The 13572-nt window shown below is 46.8% G+C and overlaps 1 pseudogene across 1 annotated transcript in view; it reads right to left on the bottom strand.

Annotated features, from left to right (window-relative positions):
* LOC149336780 (salivary peroxidase/catechol oxidase-like) overlaps window positions 1–13572 on the bottom strand; it is a 134793-nt pseudogene that overhangs the window by 89672 nt on the left and 31549 nt on the right. The window contains exon 2 of the transcript XR_016284322.1: window positions 12414–12643. The product of XR_016284322.1 is annotated as a salivary peroxidase/catechol oxidase-like (transcript). The remainder of the gene's footprint in view (window positions 1–12413; window positions 12644–13572) is intronic.

Below are 13572 nucleotides of genomic sequence, written 5' to 3' on the forward strand. Positions count from 1 at the left end.
AACACACTAGAACCACGGTGGCCAATTCGTTTTAGAAAGCCATTAGGAATTCATTAGGAAAATCACCAGAAAGTCATGAGAAAGGCATAAGATCCTAATGTCAAAAGTCACTAGACTTTCTAAAGAAAGTCATTAGATTTTTTCTTAAGGGGATGCGCTTGTTACTCTATGTATTTACTGAGACCCTTGCATGCTCCAGGTAGCGTCTCAGTAAATACATAGAGTAACATGCGCATCATAACAACAACAAAAAGGAAGAGGTCATATGGAGAAAGTTACAGGCGGGAGTTTTTCCGAACCCACTCGCACTAAGCAGATGGCATCCGGCGATCCAAGACCCGAGGGGTAAACAGTGTAATGAAATAGCAGACATGATTCACATGCTGTGGACATGCCCTAGCCACAACGAACCAGACAGGAATATGGAGTCCTGGGAGGCTTTAATGGCCAGCCAGAAACAAGAACAAAAAGAAGTCATCCGTCTGGCCCTGGACACCGCTGAATCCCAAGGGATCCCAGCCTGCTGAAAGGGGAGGAAGATGACGGCGGTCAAGACTCAGGTCTTCATCGCCCTCTGATTCCTTGACGGGTGCAAATAAGTTATTTCATCATCATCTATGTATTTAGATTTAGTAATTCACCAGTTGTTGTTATTGCACTCGGTATATTTCTTGTTCGAATTTGAACTTTATTTGCATGCTTGCGTATAATAATTTGTGTTTTATTGCGTGTTTTTTTCATGTCACATTGCAAGTTTCCATTCTATTGCCCCCTCCCCTATTTAGTACCCTCGAAAGAGGGCCTTTAAGGGTATTTAAATAAATAAATAAACAATACAGGTGTCTGGTTTGGTTTATGGGGTTTAACGTCCCAAAGCGACTCAGGCTATGAGGGACGCCGTAGTGAAGGGCTCCGGAAATTACAACCACCTGGGGTTCTTTAACGTGCACTGACATCGCCAAGTACACGGGCCTCTAGAATTTCGCCTCCATCGAAATTCGGCCGCCGCGGCCGGGTTCGAAACCGCGTCTTTCGGGTCAACAGACAAATCTATATTAGATACAGGATGAGAGTTGGCTGTGGTGTCGCCTGTACTCTTGCTCTCGATGCTACATTGCGGTAGGTTTGAAGTAGATTCCGCATAGAAACACTCAGAGTTCATGCATTGTGTTCCCACACAAAACTGAAATGCATACATCAAGCGGGATGAAAGCCCAGCAGTTTGAATGTTGCGATAAGAAAGGCAAAAACAACGCTTGCTCCTTGGTTCCTGGAACATAAGGTGATGTCGATGAGTTGAAATGAGAGGAAGGGGATTAATCTTCTCGGCGCAGTGTAATATAAAGGCGCTGTTTTAATGCGAAGGCACTACTTGAAGAGGTCAAACCAGTTGACTGGTTTGTGTGGAGCTCGACCTTGAGGGTGACCTTGCCAAACCGTAAATAAATAAATAAATGAAATATATATTGCCGCGACTTGGATTAGAACCCATGGCGGCGCGAACGGATGAGCTTCGCTGGACACTGCACGAGAGCAGCAGGTAAAATCGCATTTTTTTTTTCAGGCATGGTATTTGTTACAGTGATGTAATAAATGACGTATTAGCTATGTGCTGCGATTTTATTCTTTTTCTTGTGCTTCGTTGCTTATGTGTGTTGATATGCCACTGTTTTCTTAATGTTTGTAGATAGCTTATGTACAGTCTTTGTCAAAAGTAACCAGGCTGCATGGTTTGCTTCTAGCTTGTATAGTGGAGCCCTTGTGGCTTTCCTAAAGATCGAAAGGTGTTGGAAGGTAAGAAGACCCCCAGTCGTTACCTTTAACGACCATTTCAGCTTCAGGGAGGCTGTAAGGGCTCCACTATACGTGCTAGAAGCAAACCATGCAGCCTGGTTACTTTTGACAAAGGCTGTACATACACAAAACATCGCATCTCTGCAGGCTAAATCCGCAACCGAACACGACACGTGTTAAACAGCAGCACACTCCTGCGCTGTGCATTGCACACTGTTTTCTTCATCAACTAGTACTACTAGTAAACTAATACTTGCGCTTTGAGCTATGTGGCGGTAGTGACAGAAAGATATGCTCTCCATGCGTTGGCCCAGTGGACAACGTTGTGTCAGAAACACGGCACTGGAACATAGGCCTCCGGCGCACATTCAGTAAATCGGCATGGACGATGCAAAAACTGAAGACGCGCCTAACTGGCTCCCTGGGTCAGTGGACACCTCAATCGCGCTGTCGGGTACGTGGCGGTGGTGTCGACCAGCAGAAAACTCTGCTTTCGCACAGTATTTCCTGCTTAGCAATGCTAAACCACCATTCATTTTTTTTTTCTTAGGAAACAGCAATGTCCGTTTGATTGCTTCCGCAACTGACCCTTTGTTACTTTGTTACCAGTCAGAGAGGAGGATAAGAGCCGTCTCTTATACCTGCGCCCTCTCTTAGTCGACCTGTGAGTGGACGCGCAGGATAATGGCTAGTGTGTCTCCTCGGCTTAACCAACAGGTTCCCTGAAGGGCCACGGAAAGGTGGTTTACCTCCAGCTTGTCGAGGCGCACTCCTTAATTAACCTGCTTGATTAACCCTTAATTGAGCTGCTGCCGCGTCATAAGGCAGAGTAGCTTAACCTAGTGCACAGTTTAATGCCCCTGTCACACGGGCGTTTCGAAGGGCCTCGAACCGATAGTCTATCGACTCAAAGTCCATTCAGCGCTGCTACAGGGGCAGTTTGAATGGCCATCGAGTCAATAGTCTATCGAGTAAACGGAGCAACGCGGAACTATATCGAGATTTTGAGGGCCTTCGAGCGTTGCCCAAGGTTGCTAGCGCTGCTTCGAGCTCCGCCAACGCGCAGTTTCGTGCACGATACATAAACATGAACAAGCATTATTCTCTCAAACTTTAATGCAAGCAGTAAACTATTAGTCTGCACCATAATTTAGAATTTGTACCGGTCTCGTTCAAAGCGCAGTAATTTTACACTCTCCATCGCAAAGGCGGTAACGCCAGCAGTGTGGCCAGAGCGTTACAAAACAGAGAAAGAAAATCGTACAAAAGGAAGCGTCTTTCAAGACAAACGCAAATGGCCTTAAATAATAACTGAAACCCTCCCATAGCCCCAAAAAAGTGCATTTAAAAGCTTAGTTCATAAAACTATTTCGGTCATTTGCGCAAAATATAAAGTAGCGATTGTGGCGCCACACAAGCTTGGCGTAAAACACGAGAACCATTTCAGTGGCCATTGAGATTTACCGTGTAGCTGCAACGCAACTCCTTCAAGTTCGATAGTAATTGAGAATCTCGAAGGCTCTCGACTCGATTGCCGTTGAAACTGGCCGTGTGACAGGGATATGTTATAAGTGACACTCGTCACGGCGCGCTCGTCACGTATACACGACGCTCATCGATAAGTATACATGTATTCCTCTGCGGCGATGAATATCTGGCAAGAGACGGTCGCCGTGGTCTAACCTATCCTTAAAACTCCCGTTAAGAAAAAGCGCATGTTTCGTCGTTGCAAGAAATTGGACAGTGAGGGAGCAAGGTGACAGAGAAACAAGAAAAATGAGAGGTGTAACCTTAAGAGACTGGAAGCGGGCAAAGTGGGTGAGGGAACAAACGCGGGTTAATGACATCCTAGACGAAATCAAGAGGAAGAAATGGGCTTGAGCAGGGGATGCAATGCGAAGGCAGGATAACCGCTGGTCCTTAAGGGTAACGGAGTGGATTCCAAGAGAAGGCAAGCGTAGCAGGGGGCGGCAGAATTTAATTAGGTGGCCGGATGAGATTAAGAAATTTGCTGGGATAGGGTAGCCGCAGCTGCCAAAGACAGGTTAATTGGAGAGACATGGGAGAGGCCTTGCAGTGGGCGTAGTCAGGTTGATGATGATGAGCAAGCTTAGCTTATCAGTCTCATCTTGAATCTGTTTCTTCACACCTATTAAGAACATGATGAGGAAGTTAGAGCGCAAAAAAAAACCAAAGACAAAGTGGAGACGTGGACGGGACAAGCGCTAACTTTCAACAACTGCTTTATTGAAGTGCGGGAAGGGAACCTAGCGGGGCGGCCGCGCATGCGCTAAACCTCTTGTCTCCCAAACTTGCTGTTATTAAACCCTGAGGCGAGTGTGCAGAAGGTGGTGAAGGCATACATGGTTCAAAATAGTTAATATTATACACATTATGATAACAAAAATCGATGTTCTTTGGGAGTCATGTGCACTGAGGGCGTGCTGATGCATAGATCGTTCTGAGCGATCTTAGCGGCTCCAAACAGCTCACGTTCGAGCCTACCTTGATGCCATCATGAACTACCAACAAGCCCAAATTACTACTCTGCTGAATTATATTCAGAACAGTTTTCTCATGCACCATTCATGCGAAACTCAACTGCCTGCTTTTACCAAAGTTTTTTTTTTGCAATTCTGGATTATTCATCATTCGTGGATAGCACTGTTATCGATTTTGCGAAGGCATTTGACACTGTGTCACACCAACCACTACTTTTCAAGCTTAGCGAACTAAACCTCAATACTAACCTTATGAATAGGAGTGAGTGTTCTTTGGAAGACCGCACCCAGTAGGTTACAATTAATGACTGTGACTCACCTGTGTGTCCTGTAATATCCGGGGTTCCTCAAGGCTCCATACTAGGTCCTCTGCTTTTTCTAATTTATATTAACGGCCTCTCTGAGTCCATTGAGCCACAAATTAGACTACACTCTGATGATTGTATATTATACAGACAAATACCTAACCCTCGCGATACAGTCACTCTTCAATCTGATCTCGATAACATATCTACTTAGTGTCACACCTGTTTATGAAACTAAATGCTGGTAAATTCAAAACAACGAGAATGACGCGTATGCTTAACCTGTCTTGATGCACGTATTTCCTAAATAACTCTCCTTTAACTTCTGTCTCCGATTGTAAGTATCTGAGCGTATATATCAGCGCCAACCTAGCATGGAAAACGCACATTTAACATATTGTCACATAATAATGACTGCAGTCCGGCGAGCAGGAAAACAGCGAGAATGGCTTCTAAACAAAACTCTTTAGATGGGCTGACTTGCGCGCTCAAATGACTGAATGACTCGGCGGCGGCGTAGCAACAGGTGAGCTCGGCGGTCGTCGAACAGAATGCCCGCCGCTCTCGACCGTGCTCCTTTTAAAGCTGATAGCGAACTTTCGGGGCAAAGCGTGCAAAGTTACTAGAACATTCCGGAACAACGTAGAAACGGCTCCGCCTGGAAGCGAACAATCGATCTCAATCTGGCCGCGTCTTGCATCACAAACAAAGCGATAAAGCGGCATGCCGGCAGCTTTGAAGGATGAATTAACAAACACTACAAATATTCGCTTCAATTAATTAATTTATTTATTTATTTACCCTCAGCGCCGTTAGGCGTTACAGAGGGGAGTGGGAATACATGCAAGTACCAAAAAACAAAACAGCAGCTAGAAATATTGAATATAGTTACAGCAAACACTGGTATAAAATCAATAACAGAATTAACAAAAGGCAGCATTTACAAAACAAAACACAAACGAAAACAGCAGCTAATAAATTAACAAAGTTGTGGACACATACTTATATAAAATTAATAACAGTGTTACGAAATGCAGCAGGATCAGTAATTACAGCAATATTGTGGGGAAGGTGATTCCAGCTGACACAAGTTCTGGGTATGAATGAATCATGAAAACATCTTGTGCGACACGGAGGGATCCAAACTTTGTGGCGGTGATCAATGCGTGTTGAAATATAGGGTGGTCTTTTTAATAACTTCTCTTTAAGATGAGGATTATGATAAATTTTGTGAAAAGTACATAATGAAGCTATTGACCTGCGATGGGAAAGAAGCTGTAAAGAAAGGTGAGCTTTCATGGCAGTTACACTACTAGTGCGATGATAGCTGGAAAGGATGAAACGACAACCGCGGTTTTGAATTGATTCTAAGTCAGAAATGAGAGATTCGACCCCAGGGTTCCACAACGATGAAGCATATTCCAATTTAGAGCGGACCAATGTTTTGTAAAGTAATAGTTTTAATGAACTCGGTGCACATGAAAAATTTCTGCGAAGGTATCCAAGCATGCGGTTGGCGTTATTTGTAATGTAGTCAACATGAGTTTTCCAAGACAGGTTAGAAGAGACGTGAACACCCAGATATTTATAAGACGACACAGTTTCAAGAGTGATGCCATTAATGCAGTAGGTAGAGGGTGTATTAGATAGATTAGATAGATAATGGTAACCGAACGCGTGGTCTTCTTCGACGTGACTTTTTCCTAGCTAATGTGTCCATAAAACTACTTCTATATTAGTTTGTTGTCCGCCTGAAGCGGTATTATGCCTACTCTATCTAGAACCCCCCCCCCCCCCCCCGCAATCCATCAAAAACCGCTCTGCTCGTTTTATACTTTCTAGTTACTCACTTCCAATCAGTGTAACGCTTATGAAGAACGCACTGAACCTTCCTAATCTTTTCTTACGTCGCCGTATTTCTCGTTTACGTCTTTTTCAGAAAATACATTTCACCAATGAATACCTAAAACAATCGCTTTTTCTCGTTCCTATGTGCTTTTTGTCCCGCATGTACCACTGTTTCAAAGTTGGCATTGCAAGCTGCAGGACTCATCTTTATTCCGATCCACTTGTTCCAAAGACTAGCATGGACTGCAACCACCTTCCTGCCTCCGTCGTGTCCATGCACCCGACACCTTCATGTCTGCTCTGTATAACCATCTTAATTAATGTCTACTACAAATATATTTTGGTTATTCACCCACTCCGCTTTGTAACACCGAGCGTTACTGAGAGTAAATAAATGTGGTGAAATGAAATCTCCGAGTGAGCGAACACGCTTAGCCGGAAGAACGTTGTGGTTGGATTTCCTTAAACTCGAACATCGAGATATGCCTATATGATGGGGCTCTTTTGATCCTTACAATCGAGAGGTTTCTCTAGAATATTTTAGCACCGGACAGCACCGGCCCATCCGGCTTAATCACGTGATATGTAACGTGAAATGTCACATGCGGGAAGTCTCATTTGGCGAGAGAATATTTCTGCAGGGCGATAACGCGTCGCCAGGCGGCAGAATGGTCACTCCCATGTCTGTTGCGTTGCCCGAAGGAAACCAATATAAACAACAGCAACAGCAGCGACAAACAGCTTTCGCTGAGTTCTGCGCATTACCCTGAAAGAGCAAGTAGTGGTGTTTTGTTTTGTTGTTGTTATCGCGCCCATGCCCTTGATATGACGACATTCTTTTCCGTTCAAACTGAAGCCTTCATAAATGACTTTCGCGAATGATAATAGAAAGCTGTTTTTAGCTTAGACAAATAATTGGTAAGTGACACCACAGTGGTAAGTGACCATGTCTAACAGGGCAATAACGAGGACTAATTGGTGGTTCATTGTGCAGATGCCACACCTGATGGATACTAAGAACACAAGACTTCCGTTCTTTGTCTTATTCTTGTATTCTCAGTATTCATTAAGCGCGGTATCTGTACAACGAACATTTTGCCAGCATTTCTCTTTTTGGCTGATGGTGGTAGCAGTCGCTTACGCCTAAATGATAATCACTGCCGTGCCGTTCTGCTCACGGCTGCGTCTTCGTTGCATCACATAATGAGAGGGAGGCGTTTCCAGAGGGAGAACGAGGAAACAATAAAAAAAAAACAACGGTCATGAAGATTCGCGTTCCCGTCAATTCTGTTTTCTTCTTTCTTTCTAGTTTGACTACTCTTCTCAACTTCCAGCCATCTCGTAGTCATAACGAAGGAGTGCTCAAATAAAAAGTGCTGGAAGAGAAAAAGAGGCTTGGACAAGGACTGGGAGAACTGGGGAAAAAAGCACAAAAGCAAGATAAAGACAAACGATATGATAAGTACGGAAGAAGCAATGCGGTTTGTCACTTCATAAAGATGCGATATGTCGATTTAAAGGGACTCAGTGACGACGGCAAAAAAAGAGGAGAGAACGTACGAAGATCGAGAGGAAAAGAATGGGAGCTGCGGAAGACGAAGCGACGGAAGTCGAAAAAAAAAAGCGGAACACAACACCGGAACAATCACAAAAACTCTCTATGCACCCCTCTTCTTGGCCGATCCCCCTTTGTGAGTATGCGCCATTCTACGAGGTGAACAACAACAACACCGAAGAAAGGGACTTCAGTAGCATTGGACACGGTAAATTCGCGCAGGGGGTGGTGTATACGTGACTGGGACGAATAGTTTTGCGTATGAGCCTTGCGTGCAGGAGTCCTCCTCTGCGACCTGAGGAACGCGGGGCAGAAGAGAGTGAGAAGGAAGGGACGCCTCGATCGACCCTGTGGCCGCCGCCGACTCTCACCGGCCACCGGGCCACCGGGGGACACCTCTCGCCGCGGGCGCCCTCTGGGGAGAACGGAAGGACGCGGCCGTGCGTGACCTGGCCGCGTGCCCGCTCTGACCGATGCTTGTCTCCTCTCCTCCTTTCCCCCCCTCTCTCTCTCTCCACCGTGTACTATGCCTTGCACTCTCGACCAGGAGCATCCGGCGATGGAGGATGAGCTGCCGGCGTCTGCAACCCCTACTCTACTGTTATTATCATGCTTTCTTTTTCTTTGATGTCCCGTCACGCGTTGCAGCGACCTGCCGTTCTTAAAGCCTTGTACGGTCGTTCTCACGCTATGATGGGCGGTGGAGAGTACAGCAGTAGCATGGGCAAATGGACGGAAAGGCACGTGCACAAGAACGAGGGTCGTTAGCCTTTTTTTTTGACCAAAAAGGGTAAAAACCCCCCGCGGCTAACAGCTATGGCGGCTGGTGTCTGCGGAGGGCACACAATACACCGGATGTAGGGTGAAAGCTGGGAGCATAAAAAGAAAACAGATAAAAGAAATACGGGTAGTAGCTAAGAAAAGGGATTCATTCGTTGGCAACTTCAAACTTTTCTACTGCATCGCTGACTAACGCAAGGCGGGCAAGCTGGAACAATAAGAACAATTGGGAATAGAGAGCGCCTTTGCAACTAATTAGAATGCTTCTTGCTGGGCAGTCGATGAAATTAATCCCCTGTCTCCTTTCAGCTCACCAAGAGTAGCTAAAAAATAAGTCTGCAATTAAAAACCAAGACCGTAACTTTGAATATTTCGCGCTTTGTAGAAGGAAGCATCTGCGTGGCCGCTGGGTTCTCTCGTCCTATCAGGGCGTTCGAGAGCACAGTTCGTTTCAATGGCATTTAAAAGCCGTAACACTCTTACTGAAGCCAAACAGTTGGCACCTCCCATTCCAGACACCTTTGCCGTATAGAAACATGTTGTTTCTAGAAGCTGAGACAAAACAACCGCTGGACATTCCTCACCTGCCCTTCATAAAATCAGCCCGACACAAGCACGGTCAGCGCTCGCAATCAGAAGTGAACCCAGGGTAAGGCAAGTTGTCGAGCGAGTTGTTGACGGTATTACATAACCATAGCGCGACGAACGCGACACACAAGAAAGCAACACACAGGGACACAACACAGCGCTTTGTCCCTGCGACTTCCTTTGTTCTACCTTCCGTTCGTCGCGCTATGGTTATAAACCCAGGGACAGTCTAGTTTCGCTAACTTAAATACCGTTAATTGCGCAGGTCCCTCTCTTAACCGAAGTAATGGAGAGCTAACAGGACACCAAGGCCGCCACACACAGCTAACATGCAACACGGGGTGACCTTGTCAGGCACGTACCCACCTACCACTCGCTGGTCGAGTGCAGTGGCACAGAGTCGCCACACGTCCACTCTCTGAACTCCGCCCGCCAGGACCACTATCCCCCCTTCCCTCTCCCCCTTCCCTCTCCCCCTTCCCACGGTTGTTTACTCCTCCTCGCCCGTCCTTCTTTGAGCCGTTATCATCCTTTCACGCGCCTCCTTTGAGAGTCGCGTATGTTTGGAATTCTGCTGTGTGCTATTACGGCGTGCTCCTCAAAGACATGTGTCCCTCTCTCCACCGTTCCCCCCCCCCCCTCCGTTTGAATGATACGGATCTTTTTCAACCTTTGCCGTCTCTCCGGGACATTGAAGGTGCACTTTGCGGAACGTGGTCTTGAGCCACTTGGCTCTCGGCCAAGGTCTCGAACGGAATCGAGATGGCAATGGTCGTGGCGCGAAGAGTTGTGCGACCCTTGCGACCTTGTGCGAAGGGTTGTGCGCACCTTGAAGAAGAAGAATTACTTCGCGATCGGAAAATGGCAATGACTGTGGCTTCGGCGCGACCGCGGATGCACAGTCATTAGATTGTCCAGGAATCCCTGTAACCGCATCCAGTAATGCATGTTTTCAGTAGGAGGAAAAAAGCTGCTTGGACAGCGCATAATCGAAACGGAGAGACAGAACACTTGAGAGCTAAATCTTTCCTCCGAGTACCACCCACCGAAGCTGATGAAGGAGCGTTTAAAGGTGTTGCGACAGCGGTTGAGCAACTCTCCGCGTTTCGAAAGTTTACCTTCTGGGCTAGACTCAGAAACTTTCTGTGCCAGGATTCATTTATCGCTTTTCCACGACTCGCATTCTGTGCGGAGGTGGCGAAAGCTGGCGGATTTTTATATCCACGGCTTCTTGAGCCCGAGGGCAGACGGTTGTGTAATATTCTCCACCTTGCGTCGCAGAAGTTGTGTGGCGATAACTTGCTGCCTTCTCCGCCGATTTTTTAATCTTGCCCGTTACATATAACATATATATTAATTATATCTTACATATATATTAATTTCAGAATAGTTCACAACACTTTGTCCTTGATAACTTAAAATGCGTTGCTAGGAGAAATTCTCGCAAATTTCATTTGGTGCATGCGCTATTTTATATTGCTAATTTCTTTCGCATGACAACTGCACTGCGATATTTTTTTATCGCAAGGCGCCATTAGTGAAAATTTACTAGATTTTACCTAATACGGGAATGCAGGTTGAACCACTTAACTGGCATCCTTAGACGACGCTACCTCTTGTGGACGGTGTGTACTAGACCTGAACAATCCAGTTGCACATAAGGGCATGCTTTTGTTGTTTGACATAGTTTATTTCTTTCCATGGCCGCTTTTTCTGGTGCGACAAACAGTGATCGCGCTACCATTTGCGGTTCCCTTTATGCTCTGTTTTCGCTTTTGTTAAGAAATTGCTGCGCATCTGCTACCTGTGGCCCTGCTGTTGGCCCTGTGATCTCTCCTATACAGCTGTCAGTTCAGTTTCAAAGCGACAGTATTCAGAGAAGGGAAACCATCAAACAGAGTGTAAAGAAGCGTCAAAACCAAGTCGTTAACAAGCAGAAGGGGCGGATTTTAGCTGCCCCCCCCTCTCCAGTCTCGTAAGCGAGAAATTTTACATTGGAAAAGCATTCCGAACCCAATTGCGCAATGAAAAAAGTCCAGGAGAGAAATACATGATTCATATAAGCCCCCCCCCCCCTTCTAAACCAGCTCATCCAAGAGGGGCCCTCGAATCCGCCCCTGACCTGTAGCGAGCAAGTATTATACATGGAGCTGCCCTAATTTCATGCGTAACAGAGTGTACCCTTCCGTTACAGCGTACAGTCCCGCCCTTTCACAGAGGCCAAGATGCTCGGTCGGGGGCCACAACAGTCGGCTGCCATCAGGGCTTACAGGGCACTGTTTTGTTTCTTGCGAGAGACTGCCTTGATAGACAGATTATGACTGTGTTTCCCCTTCCTTCTCTCTTACATCTTTAATCCCCTCATTCCCTCCGGAGTGCAGGGTAGCCAACCGGAAACCTTTCTGGTTAACATCCCTGCCTTTCCCCCCTCTCTGTAGCCTCATTTACATGAACCCGACAGCGGCGAGCCGAGTCAGGGGATCGAGTTGTGTAAGGTCATCCCAACTCGACCACTGCATGTTTGCATGAACTCGGTTTTAGCGAGTTGAGACCGGTTCAACTGCAGCGACGCTTCGAACAGCGCAGCGGGAGAGGGCAGTGGCAGCCTCCAAGATTGCGGCACGGCACCGCTGTCTTGGAGGCGCGACGGCTCAAGCGAAAGACAAGTTTGCGTTTTTCATCTCCCCTTTCGTTAACCCGAACTTCGACTCGATCCGGTTTACATGCCATCTGCTGTTGGGATCGAGCGAGTCAACCTACCCCCTGCCGCGGAGTTGACTGGACTCGGTCCCTCGACTCACGGACCCAACTCTGCCGTGTTTACATGAACCCAGTAACCGGTTTTGAACTCAACTCCTCGACTCAAACCCGTCATGTAAACGCCGCTTTTATCTATCTTACAGCGTACGAGGCTACAGCTAACGCCAGCCACCGATAGCGCATGCGCGTTTGGCGACAGCTGGTTCCGATATACAGCAACGGTTCGCTAAAACTCTCTATACGCCACGCACTATGGGCCGCACCGCTGGCTGGCGTCCTCACCATCTCCGTAGACGGCCGGCGCTATGCGTGAGTGGCAGCTGAGCGCCTTTCCCCAGCTGGGGTTGGCCAGGTTGTTGCAGGATCCGTCCAGGGAGCGGTACGGGTGGGCCGGATCGCACTTGGACGGGTAGAGACGGCCGCAGAGCTCCTTGCGCGTCGCTATGGGCTCCAACTCGTTCAGGTCCAGCTTGGAGACTGCCCGCTGCACCTCGACCAGCGTTGCGTTGTTCCTGCAGTCGGTGAAGAGGAAGGGCACGGATTATCTTTTCAAGCTGTCTCGTTTACCACTATCGCAAGTGAAAAACAAAAAAATTGTTTCACTCGGAAGCCAAAAAAATTGCGTGGACACTTTGGCAACTAAAGTGTTGAGAGGCGAAAGCCGAGGACACTATGCCGTGACTACTTCCGGTGGATATGACGTCATACCGTTCCCGCGGCTATATCCGTACCCAAATTGTACCGCCTTTGTCAAAAGTAACCAGGCTGCGCGTTTTTCTTCATAGTTGTATATTAAAGTTATTATGCCAGCCCTCAAGCTCTAAATCTCTGTATGGTATGTAGAACCCCTGTTCTCACCTTCAAAGAACTTTTTCATCTTTAGGGAAGCCGTGAGGGCTCTGTTATACGAATGAGAAGCAGACCATGCAGCCTGGTCACTTTTGTCAAAGACTGTACATCTTTCCATCCCTGCCTTTCCCTCTCTCTCTCTCTCTCTGTCTCTCTGTCTGTGCATCTTTCGGGGATTTTGAATGTTAATTACACTTAATCACACATTTCTCCATACAATTTGACACAAATCCGACGTTTTACCGACCATTCTGTGACAATTTCCACTATGCCGTGACTACTTCCGGTGGATGTGACGTCCCACCGTCCCCGTAGCTACATCGACGTCCGCGCTATTTCGATGCAACTTTAACATTCTTGCCTTCAATTAATTACCTAATTATTCTACAGTGATGAAACTTGGCTTCAAGGTTCATTTTTTTTCTCCTCTGTCTGAAGCAACCATTTGTTTTCTTCTATCGTTTTCAGTTCCCGAGTTAAACGCGTGTGACACACTTTGTTAACAGACGACAGTACGTATGAGCAACTAAAGGCTTTCGCCTGAATACAGGTGCACCAAAGTGAAATAGAGCACGCGAGCTGTGACAAAATT

Source organism: Amblyomma mixtum, chromosome 7 (genome assembly GCF_055824585.1).
Source record: "Amblyomma mixtum isolate Tamu chromosome 7, ASM5582458v1, whole genome shotgun sequence".
NCBI classification, from domain to species: Eukaryota; Metazoa; Arthropoda; class Arachnida; order Ixodida; family Ixodidae; genus Amblyomma; species Amblyomma mixtum.